The 5799-nt window shown below is 42.4% G+C and overlaps 1 long non-coding RNA gene across 1 annotated transcript; it reads left to right on the top strand.

Annotated features, from left to right (window-relative positions):
* The first annotated feature begins 257 nt into the window (after positions 1-257).
* Positions 258-4800, top strand: LOC139530055 (uncharacterized). Its single transcript, XR_011665946.1, has 2 exons — positions 258-608; positions 1356-4800. It is a non-coding gene; the product is annotated as an uncharacterized lncRNA (long non-coding RNA).
* The last annotated feature ends 999 nt before the right edge of the window (positions 4801-5799 follow it).

Here is a 5799-nt window from a genome sequence, read left to right as displayed (position 1 = left end):
CTTCAGAATAATAACTATTGAAACGAGGACCGTCAGCCCCGATTCTCACTGTAAAGCGGGAGGAAGAAGAGGAGGAAGACAAGTTTAATAAAGCCATAGAGGCGCTGAAAGAGGCGCATGAGCATTCTACCAAATCGGCTCTAATATGGATGAAATAGAGCAGGATGCTTTGAGAGTGGAATCTAACTCCAATCACTTCGCCGTCGTTCAAGGGGTTAATACAGCCACAGAAAAAGTCATAACAGTGGTTTCAATGACCAAGGTAAGACAAAGAAACAGGGCGGGAAACGTAGCGAAAAAACATCAAAGCGTAGGTTGATAGATCTCTGTTTTAGATGTGGGAGGCTACGTCTCACACAACTTCTAATAGATGCCTGGGATCAAATATCGCTGATTCCTTATGATGAGAAACATGCTAAATTTACGACAGGGAAAAGTGTTACATTTAGCAATGTACTAGGGGCAGCATCAAAAGCGATACGATTACTACCTGTCTTTAACCATAGGACCAGTAACAAGACCCGGATCATTTTACATGGGAGGAAGTGGAGCCAATTTTGGGGTTGGATAATCCTTGCGAGAATGAAAGACAATGGAGTCTAAAAAAGGTAACAAAATTATCAGGCCAAACACTCCTTGCAAACTCAGAAAACCTTGTTTTAAAAAAAATCTTGTGAGACATTTTATGTAATTTTATGATTAAATAGATTTATAGAATGGACGAAAGGGAGGAGGGGTCACGAGAAATTAGAGCTTGGGTTACCAAACCTAAAGTAAACTTTTAAAATGTTTGTTCATGAACATGAAGGACAGTGGATTAAGATGTAGCATAGTGAATGCTAATGAAATGTACACTTTCTCTTCCAGGAGAGGATGGGGTGTCATTATCTCTCTTTGAAATGTTTCCCGAGACTATTGTCTTGGTGAGGCCTGATCAACCTCGCTAGAAATGATCAAGACATAAGGGGAGATTTAAGTATAATATAAATGAGGGACAGCTGTCTCTAGTCTACTTTATCATTACATTATGGGATACAATTATTTCCTGATGGAGTTATCAAGAGTTGTAATTCTAATTTGATTTGTAATTTGTATCTAATTTGATTTGTAATTCTAATTTAGTAATTTTTTATTGAACAGGCAGTGTTGTTATTTGTTTTTGAATCACGATGTTAGTCATGTGTTCAAAGGGGAAATTACCAGTTCCCTGGGGCCCTGGCCCTTTGTTAAATATGCAAATGTTTTTGTTCAGTCTGCATATAAAAGGATAAATATATGTTAATAATGATTGCCAGTTACTCCAAATGGATTCTGATATGTTTTTTGCTGTTGTTTTTGTTCTTGTTTTGTCTTAGTTTCGATAAAAATCTCACCAGATTGGGTCTGCTGTATTGTCTGGATTTCTCCCTAAGGGTTAGCGCTTAACTCCCTGACCTGGTAACTCTACGGTGAGGTCGCCAGCATGATAAGGGAGTATAAGCCTAAAATGGTTTCAACAGTGTGTTGTTGTGCTCTTTGACATTTGTCTTAGAGATTTTGATATTAATAAAATTGGGAATGTAATAATTTGTCATACAATGATAGATGGTCTGTATTTCCAGAATCAGAAATGTCTTAAACTGTTGTTTTGCTCTGTCCTCTCGAGTTATGGCGAAGGTGACCACAGATGGTGTTTTGATGCATGGAAGAGATCATTTGACCGAGAACAGTGTGTAAATCTCAAAACCCCCCTAACCAGCTGAAGAATAGCAACAAAGGCGTTCACTATGACTATCTGTGACCTGAGTCCAAGCCATCAACTTGTAAAAGAGCGGCAGGGGTGCGGCATGAGTCCTGAGACAACGCATGTGGAGTGAGCATGGATTGAGATCACATTCAAACTCCTTTCATACTTCTGGTGTACTGGTGGGAAAAAGGATCAGACAGAATGGACAGTACAGAACGGTGGTGAAGGCTCAGGTGAAAGACTTGTGTACTTGGAAAAAAACAGATTCATTTCCTCAGATATTGAAATCGGGACATTATTATGGTCCATCAACTGTGACAGGCATGAGTTACATATGTGCCATTGGGAAGATGAACTGTAACGCTATCTGAAGAAGAACCAATGAAGATACCCAGAAGATGAGTGCCGGGAGAAAGGGGTGGTGGTCAACCGTGCCTGTAATTGTTTAGTAGAGGTATCAGGTTGATTGTGGAGGTCTGCACACTGTGAAATTTATAGCAATTTAGACTAAGAATGCATTGAGATACCAATCTGTCATTACCATGCCACTCGCGACTGTGAAACAGCGATAAATGTGGGTTGTAATGAGAAAAGTTAATTCCGGTAATATGTGGTCCCGTTTGTAAATGTACATACTAACAGTGATGATGTGTGCGAGGTTGAGCGGCTTGAATTCGAGTGATAGACTCAACGTAAAGCACTAAGGACTGTCATTCTAAATTTAGGTTGGATAATTGATCAAATGTTTTAATTATGATTCGGAAAGGAGATAAGAGAGAGCGCTACACCCAGCTGTGAGGAGAGCTCAATGTGAGGGTCTAGGGAGGGTTTTTCTCCCTAGAAACCTTATCTTTTAGTGTCCTCCGAGAAGGAGGTTATTAGAGAACCCACTATATGATAGCTTGGGTAAACCACGAAGGGGCTTTGTGTTACCATGTCATCATAATCCTAATGTTAAAGCATATCAATACATATGGATTGCTGGATGATACAGTACAATTAATTACATACAAGGCTCATAGTCATGTGTCTTGCGTTAACACCCAAGGATGAGGTTAAAGGAGATTGGCATGAAGACTATCATCCCATGGGCATAGAACAGAACGGATGGACTGTTCTTTCTCCAGTCTTAGTCACATCAAGGGTGGTGTGAAATTACTAAACATGTATTTTCTTCTCTTTCCTTTTCAAGTCTAAAAATTTGATTTTAGGTTTCGTGGAACATAAAGGTGATCATTGTTCCAGAGGAGGGATGGGTGGAAATTGACTAATTGATTTGAGAATGTTTTAGTACAGTATGTTTAAAACTATAGAAGTGAATAATGTGTTATGGGTTTGAGGGAATGATTTATGTGTTGTGGAGTCCCAAAACCAAGGTAATAATGTTATAGGGAATTGGGACAGCGGAATGGAATGTGACTGGGGTGGAGATCTGTGGGGCTCATAAATTAAGGAATGGGTGATAGTCTCTGAGGAATGATACCCACTCCTCTATGTATATTGTCACAGGAGATAGTTCGTAGGAGAGGGAGGACAGCTAACTGTGCACAATATAGAGACTACTATGAAGTTAAACTAAACGTTAAACATACCCAGATCATAGTGAGAGTAGCAGAGATAGTGTTGTCATTTCAGACACTGTTGTCAAATTTCAGTGATGGGTTTGTCAAAGAAGGTATAACACTTGAAAGAATAGCCACAGATCCCTGTATACATGAGGCCACATCACCTGAAGGGAAGTTCGCTGTAATAATAGCATCACATGTGATGAAGAAACATGTGACTCAGGGTTTTGTTAGATTGGATACTCTTCCGACACTTGACATATCTCCCAGAAGATTGGGACCGAGTGACGATACACGGAAAGTGTCAGAAGGTGGCTTCTTATCAACTGTTGGGACACAAAGTTTACAGTATAATGAGGGTGTTCACAAAGGGGTGGGAGGTAGATCGGCCTTGGGATGAGCGATGTGTACACAACTTGAGCACAGGAAAGTATTACTCACAGACACCGACTGTAACAGAACACAGGAGGTCATTGGAGATGTTGGTGGGTTGGGGATCGGGTATGAGTTGGGAGACAGGTAGGGAGTATCTGAAAGGGTCAGTCCTAGATCTATCAGTGAACCACAAAAACAATAGAAGAGCAGGAGACAGATTCCATGCAGTAGTTATTCTCACGGCCGTCGCTGTAGGGACAGTAACTGAAGGATGCTATAGTAACAACATGGAACTGGACTACGGCGCAAATTCAAGGTTGAGGTATGCATCATGGGCACTGTTAGTAGTAGTAGGGGTTACTTTGGCAGCATTGTTGGGATATCATCTTCTGAGGGCATTGATGTTGAAACGGATGTACAGTGCTGAGTTACCTCAAGATGAGGTAAAGTTGATTAAGGCCAACGCACGGGTATATCGGGTGGCTATGGAGGAAGATGGGGAGCGAAGTGAAAATGACATGGCTTGGGAACACCTTTTGGAGCCTATGTTCTGAAAGAGGAAGACTGGAGGAAAGCATGAGTTTTTTTTAGGTCATTTATTTTTGTGGAACCCAGCAGAAAAATATCCTGAAAGCATAGAGTCAGGTGAAGAGAAAGTGGGACTGGTCATGTTATCAAATATAGTTTTTTCTGAATGTTAATCTTGTTTTATTATTTATTAATGTTTTATTATCATTGTTTGTTCATTTATTAGTCATTTCCAAGTTTATATCATGTTGAACAGATTCTAATTTCTAAACTTGCAGATATTAAGTATCCTTATTCATGTCACTGAGGGAGAGAGGGGATTGTAGAACGTTTACATTCTGTCAGAATATGTTATTGTTAGACATCAGGGATCCTATGGGGAGGAGTGAGGAATTTTGGGCTGAGGTCAGGTCAGATGAAGTGAGGAAGAACAGATATCACTATAGATCTGTCTAGCAACAGCGGTGTATTGGCTGTTCAGAGGTGTAAGGAGGAGACTCAATATATGAGGAAGGGTTAAATACTAGTGCTTGTGTGAATATGGCTTTGTCTGTTCAGCTGTCTGACCCTTTGGGTGAATAAACTTGGTTTGAGCTTTAATAATCATCTGTGAGTTTTTACTCTTTATTTAGAAACTAACAGGATAAATGTCAGGAGCCATACTCTCTGGCCGGGGTACAGGGTAGGACCGGGACGGTGACGTCTGTTGGCTTGTCGCTGGTACTGCTGTGAGGAACGCAGAAGATTAAGACGGGCCTTCTTCCACGTAAGCCGACAGCGTCTGATGAACCTCAAGGCTGAAGGCACTCTGACTTCTGCCTCCTGGTCCGGGAACAATAGCGGAGCATAGCCAAACTGACACTCATGCGGAGACATACCAGTGGAGGAGGAGCACAAGGTGTTGTGCGCGTACTCGGCCCAAACAATGAAGGATGACCATGTGGACGGGTTGTTGGAGACCATACATCTGAGGGTGGTTTCCAGCTCCTGATTCATCCTCTCCGTTTGGCCGTTGGACTCCGGATGGTACCCTGAAGAAAGACTGGCCGTGGCCCCTATGAGTTGGCAGAAGGACTTCCAAAACCCAGAGGCGAACTGGGGACCTCTGTCGGAAACCATATCTTGCGGAATGCCAAAGACTCGGAACACATGGTTAATCACCAACTCAGCCGTTTCCTTGGCAGAAGGTAATTTGTTCAAGGGAACAAACCTGGCCGCCTTAGAAAACCTGTCGATGATGACTAGGATAGTAGTATTACCATGGGACGGAGGAAGGCCAGTAATAAAGTCCAACGAGATATGGGACCAGGGTCGGTGGGGAATAGATAAAGGGTGAAGAAGTCCTTGAGGGCGGAGGTGAGAAGATTTGCCCTGGCAGCACACGGAACAGGCCTTGACGAAAGTGGCCACGTCTTCTTTTATGGTGGGCCACCAGAACTTACGCTGGATGAACTCCAAGGTGCGACCTACGCCCGGGTGACAGGTGAGGTGAGAGGAGTGCCCCCACAGAAGGACTTGGGACCTTGCTGCATTGGGAACAAACAACCGATTGGCAGGACCTCCTCCAGGACCCGGTTCGATGGCTTGAGCTTGTTTCACGGTATC

Source organism: Salvelinus alpinus, chromosome 9 (genome assembly GCF_045679555.1).
Source record: "Salvelinus alpinus chromosome 9, SLU_Salpinus.1, whole genome shotgun sequence".
Lineage (NCBI taxonomy): Eukaryota > Metazoa > Chordata > Actinopteri > Salmoniformes > Salmonidae > Salvelinus > Salvelinus alpinus.
The sequence above is the reverse complement of the archived record's forward strand: the minus strand, read 5'-3'. Positions and strand labels throughout refer to the sequence as shown.